Here is a 13,599-nt window from a genome sequence, read left to right as displayed (position 1 = left end):
GCTATTCGTGCAAGTCATTTCACCTTTAAAATAAAAGACAAGATTCTAATTAGATGGTCCAATCCAGGTTCTAGTACAATAATACTCGCCGACATCCCCCCGAACCCTGATGGATGCACCGTCTCATAAGTTCTAACGGAACTGGGTTTTAAAGGAACCGGTAAATGGGACGGGCACGCGACAGTTGTTGCACCAATGTGACCTGAGAGCCTGTATCCAACAGTGCAGTCATCTTAACTCCTCCCATGCACACTTCTGTGAGGGGACACTGTCCAATGAAAGATGTGGTGGCCCTTTGTTTACTGGATATACACATTGTCCCCACCACCTGGGCCTCAGTAGCAGAGTTACTTAGTTTAACGGCGGTGGTTGGTCCAGAGTGGTTTGGCAAAACCGGGCAATATGTCCAGCTTGCTTACAGCGATGACATATGGGCTCCCCATCCCGTGTCCAGCTATTGGTGTAACCGGAGCGCTTCGGCTTAAATCTTGGTTTATTAGGAACTGGACTTGTCTGACTTTGCTGCGGCAGGCGAGGTTTAATCTCATCAAAAACATCTCTTACGATTTCTCTCATTTGACTCTTTACATCGTCCAGAATTTCTTTTTTAAACTTCTCCTTCCAGTCTGGTTCACACAATGGTTTATTCCTTACGGACTCACCCACTGTGAAGCAAGTAGTTTGCAGTCTTTGGCATCCCAGCTGTTCCTCTTCTAACAGTAAAGCCTCCCGATGGACAGTTGCAAAGTCATCTTCAGGGTGGTGCTGCACATAAGCTCGTAGAGTCTGTGACAGGGGGCCTTCACACAAACCCAACAGCATCTGTTCCTGCAAGCTCTCCTCAGCAGGTGCGTGGTCAGGGCTGCGCCGCTGTAGCCTGCAATATAGCTCCCTTAATCTCAAGGCGAATGCTTTCACCGACTCATTTGGTTTCTGAATACAACTGAAAAACTGTGACCTTAACACTGCCACAGGAGTATTGTCACCATACAGAGAATCCAAATACTCAAAAATTTTCTTAACTCTGTTTCTGCCTGCTTCTTCCAACACAGCAACTTGACGTTTTGGCTCACCACTCAGAGCCCCAATTAAGATTTCTACCTTCCTGGGTTCCTCCATCTCTTGGGCATTTAACAACCCCTGCAGTTGCTCCTTCCAATCCCCATATGAAACATCGGCATCCAAACCCCTGTACTTTGGTACCCAAGGGGCACCCGGATACACAGGCATCATCATTCTTGTCTCCGCCCCTAGGCACACAACCCCGCTCCCAAACCTGTGTCCTGCCAACAACGCCAAATTATGTAACCTAGGCAACGCCGGAGCGGCAGAGCTCCAGCGTCACACAGGGGTTCACAACGACACAGGTGGAGAGCGAGGGTGCAAAACCAGAGGGACAGAGACACCAGAGAGCAGAAGTTTGCCTGCAACCTCTTTTATTAACTAAATAAAAGCCCTCGTCTAAAAACATACAACTAAACATTTGAGTCCATAAAAGCAGTTCAAAACGTTCTTCAAAAAGACCCCAAAAGATAGTTGGGCTCCTCCCAGATCCACAACGTCACGAACAGGATGGGAAAGGCGGCGTCCCGGCTTCAGCGTCCGACTCCAGCAGTCTGTGGTCTCGCTCTCAGCAGACACTCGTCTCAGGCGTGCTCTCCCGGGGGCTCTCGCCGCTTCTCCCTGACAAGGACAGAACACTGGGGCAGAACTTTTGTCTGTGACGCAGTGCAATCTCTTTCTCGTCGGATCGGCCCATACGGCGCGTCACCCAGCATACAACAGAGGAAGCCGTTTACTCACGGATGCAGGCAGAGGTCCAACCTCTGCCCTGCTGTCATTCAAAGGTGTTGCTGCCACTCGTTGTCGCTGCACGCCAGGGATGAACCGGTCCTCCTGCGATCCAACGCGTTCTGTGCTACGTCCACATATTAGTCCAGTCCCTCTGCCTTCTTGTTTCTTTGGTCTCTTTTTCCTCTCTCCTGCAGTTCTGCAGCTTCTTCCCTTTATCAGCCCGCTAACTATGCGCACCTGGTGCGCTCTCCCAGTCACGCCCACCTCTTCAGGTGACGGTCATGTCAACAGTGGCAAAACAATCTAAACTAAACAGGCACATAAAACCAACAACACACGACAAAATCATGCAATAACACAAAACTGTTAAGAAATTCCAACAATTAATAAAAGAATTTAAAGCAACAGAAAAACACACATTCCACTGTGTGACATCTTCTCACAAATCTGCTCAATCAGAAAACCTCTGGGTCAATGTTCTGCCCTAAACTTTGCATTTGGCTTCATGGTTTTTAATTATTTGGGGATATTCGTTCATTTTTCTTCAAGCCTGTTCACCGTGGTTACCAACAGAGTTCTGTTTACCCCTCCCTCCCTCGTGTAATTGGGAAACCACTACAGAGAGCCGGAGTGGCCAAATTACCTCAAACATGTTGTAATGGTTTCAACAGTAAACGTTAGGGTTAACATTTAATTTTGAAGGTTAGTTCAGCGCTAAAAGTTTTTCTAGTTCCGGTTTTTGATGTTTTGCTATGGTCGGGGCTCAGCCGCGTGAGTTCGGAATAGAACGGGTGGTTTCTTCTTCACATGTGATTCCCAGGACTTCTCAGGAATGCGGAAATCCCCGAGCATGTGGGCGGTGGTAAAGACGCGCGGAAGAAGTCTGCGATGTCCGCCTATGCTAAACAATAATTCCTCATCAAACCGCTGCATCAACACACACTGCGCTTCTCTAATAATCTGCTCTCCTGTAATCCTTCCTACTTCAGCGCTGTAGTGTCCTCCGCTGCAGACGTGTCCTTATAACCGCTGCTACACACACACTGCTGTCCTCCTCTGCTGCGGAGAGGGAGACAGCAGCTTAGTGCTTCATGTGGGCTAAACAGCAACCAGGATGAAAAGTAATCGCACATGCGGAAACCCCCCGGTGTTTGATCCAACTCCCCAATCGGAAGCGGTAGGCAGAGCCAGATTAAATAAATGGACTACACTAGGCAGGCTGCATTTTATGGCCCCCCCTCCATCGATGTTATTTAATGAACTGAAATCTGAAACTTACCAAAGTTACTTATAAAAGTTCATTCACATTTTACATAGCCTAGTCTTTGGTTACAAATTGGTTGTTTGTATGTAAAACATTCTATCAGACAATTTTTTGATAATAATAATTTATACGTCATTACACAGCTGTATTAAATGCTAATAAATGATCCTCATCTTATCGATTGGGAGTGTCAATGTCAAGGCGGTACCAGTAAATAACCACTAGGTGCCATTAAACTATGTAAACAGAGCAAATATGTGTCTCTTATTTGCTGTTTATATTTAATCAACACATTTAATTACAACTTTTTCTGCAAAATACAATAGCTTACAACATTTATAAATGTTGACAAATTAATCACATGATGGTGGAAAGACATTCAAGAATAGATTAATTTGAATGGACTGAAGCATGTTTTAAAGGCGCAAAAACAAACTATAAACACACAGCTTAAATGATTACAGTATAAATTTTATACAATCTATAATCTTAAATGAAAGTATTTTAATAAAATGAAAACGTTATCTTAAGTTTTGATCTTGCTTTGTGCTCATTCAGGCTGTTTTTGCCTCTGCTGAACCAGAAATTCTGTGTCAATTTTCTGAGTGTGAACTTATTGTTTTGCTATTTGAACATTAATAAAATTATTTGAAAAATAATTAATAAAACCAGCAACACTTACCAAGGAAACCATTTAGCATGCTCCACTCCGGGATAATCTTCAGCCTTCCAGCATCACAGGCCTCAGTCACAGCAGAAACACGTCTAAAGAAATGTTCCTTGGTTAAGCTTCGGTTTATGTCTCCACATTTCCTCTGTGATGCTGAAGAATATCCAGTATTTTGAGGGGGATGGTTTAGTGCAAAGTACTCACGCACCGTGCCATCAGTTTGGTACCACTTTGCAGGATCAGATGGGTAGCTAGTTGTTAACACCCTTTCTGGGTCTAGAGGCTCCTGTAAGACTATATTGGGCTCACTTCTGGCTGGCTGCTGTTCTTCCAGTTTGTCCTTCTGTGAAGGCGTTGATGTTGACGGCGTTGGTGCTACAGCGTCTTCCGCCGCATCTTACACAGCGTCTTCGGGCCGTGTCTCCTCCGGGTCTGGCTTGGGCCCGGCCTCTGGCTCTGCTGACTCGAGCAGGTTCACAGCTGTCGGACGGCTGCCCGAGCAGCCCGACAGAAACTTCTGTAAAGCCCCCCGCTGTCTCTTCTTTTGTTCCTCTTCATTTATTTTATTTTTTTTTACATTTTGCCGCACCCGAAAGCATCGTGAAAGTTAGCCTACTCAAAAACACCTGCTAGCTTTGTTGTGTCCCGCTCTGACTCTGACCGCTTCTCTGACGTCCTTAATTGGGTGGCACCTTAATGTGACGTAGCCAATGAAACGGTCTATGGTTAAGATAAACATTGTCACTATTTTTAGTTAATTAATAAATATTGAAACAAATTGTAGATAGGAGTCCTATCTACAAATGCTGTCATAGGACATTTGTACATTTAATTTTTAATTTCTTTATTTTTCATTTTGTTCCTCTGTCTGGGCCCCATCCAGCCAATCAGGCCCTAGGCATGTGCCTACTTTGCCTTTGCGTTAATCCGGCAGTGGCGGTAGGTGTGAGTTTCAGCTGCCAATCAGTCCATAGTGTCTGCTCGGCACCAGCCGGACCTCCGAGGGAAGTAGTCTGAAAAAAGAAGTCTCCTCAGAACGAAATACACACATGTGAGCCATATGTGAACAAAACATTTGGTTCCGAACGCGTCCATGCCGACCCAGATGTGAAAGCGGCTTAAGTGAGGGAAAATACTAACATGGGACGACTGTGGGAATAAGGAGTAAAATAGTTTAGTTTTGAAAATAGTTTCCAGCTCAAAACAGGAGACTTGACAGGTGTGATCCTGGAATTGTGGATGAAGTCTGTCAGTGAAGCTCTTGGGATCACAGCTCCACCTCTCAGTTCAGACTCCACAGAGCTCCTAGTGTGTGAGTTCTTGTTCTCTTCTGTACATGCGGATCACTTTTAACGTTAACGCAGGAGAGTGTTTGCTGTTGTATTTCAGTTATAATGTGAATAACCACACAAAAAATTAAATTTACTCAAAAAATCTGAATGGATTTTTAATACCTGCAGTGTGAACGTAGCCTTAAGCCTGATTCATGCTTCTCCGTCTGCGTCAGTGCGGAGACACGCAACGTCCTTGCGGGCCTGCCGGAGAGCTCCGCAAGGACGGATGGAGTCGAGCTCTCTTTTCTAAAGAGCCGTCAGTCGAGATGGACAATGCAAGCTTGTGATTGGTCAGGACGCGGCTGTCGTCTACACCACCGGCATTGTGCCCTCAAAAACATAAAGAGAGCCGAGGATAACTAGCGGCAGACACGGAGAAGCTTGAAGAATACCTCACGAAAAAACTCTAAAAACATGAATATTTAGTTCCCCCGTGACTGGAGGAGTGAAAAGATGCGCAGCAAGCGTTTTATTTGTGGACGGAAATGACAGGAAACGTGGGTTTAGAGGTGGCGAGCGCATGAAGAGATGGAGGAGGATGAGAGACAAATTTGTCAGTGTTAAAAAGTCTCTTATATACACAAAAAACACAATATAAACACACTATCTTGGACCGATACATGACAGGATACCACAGAACAGCGCTACGCCCTCTGGTGTCCTGCCGGGCAATTGCTTTGCAACACTCTCCAGGAGACGGAGAAGTATGAGAGCAAAACACTTCCATTAATCCGTGCGTGTCTGTCCCTTGCGGAGCTGACGGAGAAGCATGAACCAGGCTTTAGACAGCATGTTTCTATCTACATAAGCCGTACCATAGACATCATTGGCTGCTGGAGAGTAACTGCTTCACCGCCATATTGAGTAGGTTTCTAACTCCAAAACCCAATTTGAATCCAGTCATTGGAGCAACTATGCCTGTTTTTGTGCAGCTCACAGTTCCAACAACCAGCAGTTATATCTGCCTGTAAGCTTTGTTTGTTAATAAAGTTATGTAAAAATAGAAAACCGTTACGTCACGATCTCCTCGCTTTCTACAGGAAGCTTAAAAAATTTGTTGAATAAAGATTGAAACACAAACATGAAGCTAAATGAGGAGCTCTATGAACATACTGAACGCCACTTTAAAAAATACTGAATGTGAAATATGGCATTTCTCTACTGCTGACTGATGAAAGGGAGTCCGATGTGCTTGTTGTCATTTTGCAGGAGGTTGAACGATCTGACAAGGTAGTTAGCCCGTTAAAAAATTGTGCTACAACACTCCCAGGGCTTTTTTTGTGGCCTTTACGGCTATTCATTGGTAGGCTCCTCACAGAACACAAAAATGTAGCTTGTTTGTTATGATTTAGGTACGTGCTGCCCCCTAGTGGCAGAAAACTACAGACTGTCGCTTAAAGAAATAGTATAAAATGGCCAGGGATGCACTTCAATACATATTCTCTACTACGGTTTTAAAATTTTGAAATAATTATCCATTGATCGATAAGATTTTTTAAAATTAATATGCTTTTATTCATCAACCAGCCCTAAAACCTACTAAAGGTTAAAAATTTAAATTGCAAACTGTACTTAATTACGGTGATGCAAGTAAATGACAATTACACCCCTGCAAATTAGTAAAAGTTCTAAATCAAAACCATTTTGAATTTTTGTTATTCTTATCCCTGCTATTTGTAAGTTTTTTTAATCTAATTTTGGCAAATAGTAATCCTGCACACCCCTGTATACACAATGTGATAATTTGGGTTCTATTAAAATTTAGGAAATTTTGCTTATTTGTTGTCAAATTGCAGCTTAATATAGAAACATTATCATTGTTCTCTTGTTGTAATGTCAGGATTTCCAAAAGCCAGACATCGACTGGGATGTTGCAGCAGAGTACAGCCCAGATGTGGACGGTGCTGCTGTGGCCCCGGAGTTCGACAGTCCCCTCACTGAAGAGCAGCATGCTGGACTGCATTTGCTCCTGGCACAAAATTGGGAGCGTTCAAACACTAAGGAACTTTATCTATTGTGCAGAGAATATGTTAATGCTGCTTTGTCAGATTAATGTGTACTTGAAATAAAAAATCAAGAGATAATAAATGAAGTAATATTTAGGTAAATTTAACCCTTTACACGTGACCAGGACACTAATCAATATTTGGCAAGGGAAATTATCTTTTTTTTTTTGCCATTTTTGGGGTGTTTATGATGATACAGTAGACAGTATGAATACAATAACATCAACAGATAATACATAAAACCCTTATTTGGTCAATTTTAGCCTCTGTGAAAATCTGAGCGATTCAATCACTTTTTGGCAAAAAAATGCCATTTTAGTTGTCTACAATTAAATCATCAATAAAGAATTTAAAGATATTTTGAGGCGTTTCTTATAGGTAAACACGAGGGTGTAGTCTCTAATTGACAAGTGACAATCTTAATTTTATGTGCTGAAGTGCTTTTATCTTGTTACTTTTAAATAGAGCAAAGTAATGTATAGATAGTAACCTACACAGTGTCATTAAAGCCAAAGCTTGATCAGTTTAAATACTATTTTTCAAGTAAAAATGTGCCCCAAACTAGTTAACTGTGGCTCCATGTCAAGTGGACTAAAGAAAGGAAGGGGAAAAAATCAAATCGCTGGAGAATTGTTTATTTACATTTATACGACGTTTACATTCAATACAGGGCGCCATTTTACATTGTTTATTTATTTTTTAGTATCAAGGCTGTAACATAAAGAAAGCCAGTTCTTACCACAAACCATCTTTCAATCGCAAATATTGCAAAAAGGATTAATATATCCTCATTGTGAACGTTTAAGACAAATAGCAACACTTAAAACAACTTCCGAACTGGAAAAGCTAATATCCGCGATAAACATCTGTTTAAGTACTGGAAGAGGTTATCTCTGCTTTCTGAATGTCCATATTGCTAGATATGCCGAGTTTTAGGGTGAAATCCTGGGGAATTTCATCTAGAAATGCAATTACCCTAACCGTGCGCGATCCCGCGGTGGCTGATCATTTTTTGGCAGCGAGTCGATATATGGCACAACACCAGCTCGTTCACTTCAAAGAGCCGGCTCTTAGAGCCGGTTCGTTCGCAACCGACACATCACTATTGTTTTGAACGGTTCAACTTGGAAGCCATCGAGACACGACCTAGAAGCTGTGCTGTTCTGAGATAACTCGGTGGACTTGGTGAGTTTTGGTAGTCAGTAGTCGGTAGTACAGTCAGTAACGTAGTTGGATCTGGAACATTTACCGTCTTTAGTGAGTGGAGCAGTTCACTTGGTGAGTGGACACCGTTTCTTTGTGAGGGAAAGCACGCTAGCGGCCTAATGGAGTTAGCATCATGCTATCGCTAAATCGCGAGTGGGGTTTTCCCTGTTTAAAATCAACAAACTATTTTATTACCGTTAAATAGTTTTAATAAAGAGATCCATAGAACAGACACACACACACCAGCAGCTCCTTGCTACAGACAGAAGTTTACTCAACAGCATTCAGCATGAAAATGAACCAAGTAGCAAGTATTAAATAGACAAAACAGGCTAAAAAGAAATGCCAGCTGATGTTTCAGAGCATTCGTTAAGCAGATGTTTTTCAGGGGTGCATATTTACATGTAAATAAAAATAAATACAACTTTAGAAAGACACATTCTACTGAGTAAATGTATAATATAATGACTTAGTAATCAATAATAATACTGAAAACACAATAGCATTCTGCTAAAACACACCTAAAGTTCATTTAGCTGGGATTCCTGTGTTTTCATGTACATTACACGTCCGTGGAGCTGCCTCTTGGCCAGGACTCCCTTGAAAGTAAGGTTTGTGATCTCAATGGGACCTTCCTGGTTAAATAAAGAATAAATAAATAAATAAACTCACTACTTCTTCATGTAAACTCTAAACGAAACCCTTTAGTGCTCTTTGCTCAGCTGGAGACGAGGAACCCTCAGGTTGTGTTGTTCTTTACCTTTTCAGCTTCCAGCCCTCTGCTGATATCACACCTTGCTTTCCTTGTTGGCTCCATGAGATGCTGCCATTCTGGATTTGACTTTTAGTGAGCCACCAGACAGAACTAAACAGGAGAAACCGTTGTTAGTATTTTTGTAGAGCATCCATCTTCTATTTAGTCTGTAGCTGGAAGAACAGAAGAGAACTCTGTGAACTCTGGTGAGCAAAGGTCCTCTTTTCCAGACTGGATCTGTCCTCAGCTGATCAGTACCAAAGCGTTGGATCTTTAATCTCCTGCGTTGTTCTGAAGCAGCATCTTAATCAGCTCTCCTGCTTTGTTTCTATTGCAGCTGTTAGCTAAACACGGCTAAAGAAAACCTGCTACCACTTCAGGATCATCCATCAGCTGGGACTGATTCATCGTGTGTTCTTCACCACCTGGACCTGGACAGCATGGACACAGGTAGGGCTGCCACCTTTCAGATATGTAAATAAGTAAATGAGTTGGAGAAGTGGTTTTTCTCTTAGACAGCTGTGTTATTCACACAGGTGTGAAACATCTGTAAACGCCAGATCTGGTGCAGGAAAATGGCTGAACAGGGAGTGGGGACACACTTTGCCTTCTGCGGTTGTAAGTGATAATAATAATAATAATAATAATAATAATAATACATTAAACTTGTCTAGCACTTTTAGGTCAGTCAGGCTTCACAAAAAATGCAATAAACACATAATAAAACAACATGAAACATAGTAAACAGACTGGGGGATGCTGGGTTGATCTTAAGAGAAGGCCAATTTAAAGAAGTGGGTTTTAAGCAGTGACTTAAAAGTAGAAAGAGAGACGGCGTTCCTGATGTTTAGTGGGAGAGAGTTCCAAAGTGTGGGGCAGCGGCTGCAAAGGCTCGATCCCCCATGGTGCCATGTTTTGTTCTGAAAGGGGAAAGGAGGTTGGAGTCAGCAGAACGGAGGTGCTGGGAAGGAGAATGGCGATGGACTGATTATCTTTTTGATTTAAAAGTTGTGAAACTATTCAGTATATCCGTGCTGCAATAAATGGTCTAATAGGGGAAGACTGCAGGAGGGAGCGGTAAAATACAGGGGGTCCCCAGCAAAAACAAGAAACTTTACTACGGATGCACCGATGGTTCGGCATTTGATCGTAATCGGCCGATAGCGCCCCTATCGGTTTTGATCGGAGTTTTCAACATAGATCAAAGCAGACCGATCAGGTAGGGTCGTCACGATAACCGGGTAGCGGTAAACCCCGGTAAAAAAAAAGTTGACAATAATAATAACCGTCCCGTTTTTAAAAAAACTATATTATCTCGGTGGATTACCGTGGCTGCGTTGTAGGCGCGGTGACCCTTACCAGCCACCGTATCATCTGCTGAAGTTGCCGGCGGCACATGCGCGCTTTGATGTTTACAACCAAAACTTTCTTGAAGCTAAAGCTGAAATAATGGCCAGAGGCGGAGACGGAGACGCTTCAAATCTCATGACACATCTGCGTGACCATCACCCACAACTCTACAGTCAACGCAAGGCAAGCTAACGTTAGCGTTTTAGCTAAAATGCGTGATTCGAGGATTTGGGTTGAGGGAGAATGCAACGAGTCGCTATATAAAGCAGCCGCAGCGCCGCTACCTGCATATAAACCGTGTCGCGGACACCCCCATGTTGAAATGACGCTATGCATTACGGGGCTCCCAGGGGCAGATAAGAGTTGGTCTCTCTCCGAGAATAATTATGAATTTAACAACGATTACTGCCTGATGACATTTTCCCACATCTGCAAAGCTCACTGGAAGGACACAAACCGAGGACAATATTTTCCTGATATAGGGTTTATTACTCAAGTAAGGGTAAAAAAGTATCTGATTAGAAGGCTACTTGAGTACTGAGGATCTGATCTAATATTTTTAAAATGATGACATCAAACAGACATAAAATAAGAAGTTATGGGCAAATATTGGTATTTTAATGACTAAAGGGAAAAAATGTAAACAAATAAACAACATAATTACAAAGCAACACATTTTAGGCAAAATTTAGACACACACTGAGGACAATATTTTCCTGACATACAGGGTTTATTTAATTGTGTGAAAATGTAGCACGTTTAAAAAAAAAATCGCGATAATATCGAAAACCGTGGTGATTTTGGTCACAATAACCGTGAGGTTAAATTTTCACACCGTGACGACCCTAATACAGACCATTTTAGATTAGGTTGCATTTCCTTTATTCCCAGATTATGTAGTTTGTAGCACTCATTATAATGTTGTAGAAAGTTTCTGGCCAATCCACGTGATCGGTATCGGTGATCAGTATCTGTGATCAGCATTCTTTGATATCGGTATCGGTGATCGGCAGCAAAAAACCTGATCGGTGCATCCCTAAACTTTACGAGTCTGATGAAACCCGCTGGTTTTCCATCAGGCAGTCACGGGGCAGCTCCAACGACCCAGTGGCTGTGCTGGGTCAATGTTATCGAGCTCAGTCGAGGCGACGTCGTGCTCTGCTTAAGAAGAGGTGTTATTTTCCCGCTTCAGAAGAAGCGTCCAACGTGTTTTTACGCTTTCTCCGAGACATGTCACGTCGCTAAGTTGTTAGCGCCGCGCGCTAACACGTCAATAGTGCAGCGTAGCCTGCTGGAGGTTTTAAGGGTTCAGATGAAACACCCGACCTCTCAGGCTGCTCACACATCGATCTTAAGTTGTCGCTGTTGCGCTCACGCCGTAATACAGTATTAGATGCGGTTAAAGTCAGACATGAAAAAATAAATAAATCTTACATGAATAAGTGATGCTTATCCTGGTGGGGAGAGGAAACCCTGTCAAGATCGTCAACGCTCATTTATCTTAATGCTATTGAAACATGTAAACCAAAAAGCATTATATCCACTGCTACCTTTATGCTGTAACTTCACCCTGCCCTGCCTGCTCCTCCTTGCTGCCTGCCGGCTGTGATCACAAGCGACAACATAGTAGTTCTCACTGCTTCCTCGGGAAACAGCTCAAAAATAAATAAACTTTGGGATCTTGTAGGCGTGGCGGGCCGCCACAGCTACGCCTATGTAAGGGAAACCCTGAGAACTGTTTATGAAATAACGTTACCTTAATTAATGACATATTTTCCTAGTTTACATCATGTTGTTTGAAACCAAGGGTCTCATTATCTGAACTTTTTAACTTGTTGGATCGTGAATCTGTTTAAAAACTTTGCTCTATATCAGGGTTTTTCCTGGCTCAGACTGAGGCAGAGGTGGTACCATCCTGACCGTGCGCCAGCACATGCGTACTCTGTGCATTCAACTGCCTCACTTTTTTAAAGGCTAAATATGTTTTCGTTAAGTGTTCCAATCTAAGCTTCTGGCGATTAATAGAATATTCCATTTGACAACGTTTCAAGTGAAACAAAACTGGTTTGCTGCTAAAAAATATGAAATAAAACAACAAAATGATCAGGCTGAAATAACAGACTCTTATTATGAAAGGCTCAATAGTATGCATCAGATTGGTGTTTAGTTCCTTTTTCCCATCTGATATTTATAGTTAAAATATTTTTATATATTTGACCTACATTTCAGTAACATTTTAGGTTTGTATTAATAACACTCATCTTAGTCATAATAACACATAAATATATGCAGTAAAATATAATGCATTTCATTAACATGCACTTGTGTTGGAAATGGTAATAACATTTAATTTCTGCTGCTAACAAGTAATGGTGGCATGTCTATTATGTACGGGTTAGCAATAATCCAGTTCAAATTATGTTCAAAGATAGAAGCGTTTGTGAATTATATACCACAACGGCTTGCCGTAGCCTTGTAGCTGTAATGTGACCCGTATCTGCAGCGGTTCTGATCCGTAGTGCTGCAGGTTGCAGAATAAACAGGATGGTGGGGACTTTTCATCCACTTGTAGAGTTTAGTCTTTCATAGTTTTACGATCATCATCATCATCATATATTTTTCTGTGCGCCACTTGATCGCGAGACTGCTAACTGTTAGCTTTAGCATTAGCTAATCTGCGTGTAGCTGCACTTTTGATCCCAAAGTTTGGACCGGTTCTGCCTTTGTGCCTTTGTTGGTTCTTTTATTTTCCTCCACTGCAGGGATTCCCAAAGTGGGGTGCGCGCACCTACCGCTAGGGGGTGCGCGAGGTGAAAAGTGTAATGGCTGCGGAGCTCAGAGAAGTCTGTCATACGTCACCATTAGCGTAGCCAGAAACTCATTTGTGGGTGGGCCTAAGAAAAAGTAAGTGTAAATAAACGTCATTGAAAACAAGTATATTTTTGCGCGTGTGTGTCCTCCACATGTGCCCTAGCTTCATAGTAACAATGCGCCGAGCTTCAGCGCTCTGGCCTGCGCACGCCGATATGTTCCGTATTTGATCATTTTTAACGGTGTTGGAGAAATCTGAAGGTGGTGAGTCATTCTGGCAGATTGTAATTAACACCTGTCTCATGCAGGTGTTCTGACATTGTAAACCTCACACACAGAACATTGTGGATGTAACAAAATAAATCAAGAAATGATTCCTTGTTCAGAGTGCGTCTGTTAGGGCTGTCGCG

The 13,599-nt window shown here is 42.5% G+C and overlaps 1 protein-coding gene across 6 annotated transcripts in view; it reads left to right on the top strand.

Moving 5' to 3' along the window:
- Positions 1-13,599, top strand: part of LOC129157297 (zinc finger protein 84) — a 70,619-nt gene that overhangs the window by 9,041 nt on the left and 47,979 nt on the right. For 3 of the 6 annotated variants that reach the window (XR_011515796.1, XR_011515795.1, XM_070542952.1), the window contains 2 exons: positions 6,903-9,234; positions 9,366-9,646. The gene's annotated coding sequence lies outside the window, so the exon portion shown is untranslated. The remainder of the gene's footprint in view (positions 1-6,902; positions 9,235-9,365; positions 9,647-13,599) is intronic. The other 3 variants (XR_011515797.1, XM_070542953.1, XM_070542954.1) reach the window with 2 other exon arrangements.

Source organism: Nothobranchius furzeri, chromosome 12 (assembly GCF_043380555.1).
Source record: "Nothobranchius furzeri strain GRZ-AD chromosome 12, NfurGRZ-RIMD1, whole genome shotgun sequence".
NCBI lineage: Eukaryota > Metazoa > Chordata > Actinopteri > Cyprinodontiformes > Nothobranchiidae > Nothobranchius > Nothobranchius furzeri.
The sequence above is the reverse complement of the archived record's forward strand: the minus strand, read 5'-3'. Positions and strand labels throughout refer to the sequence as shown.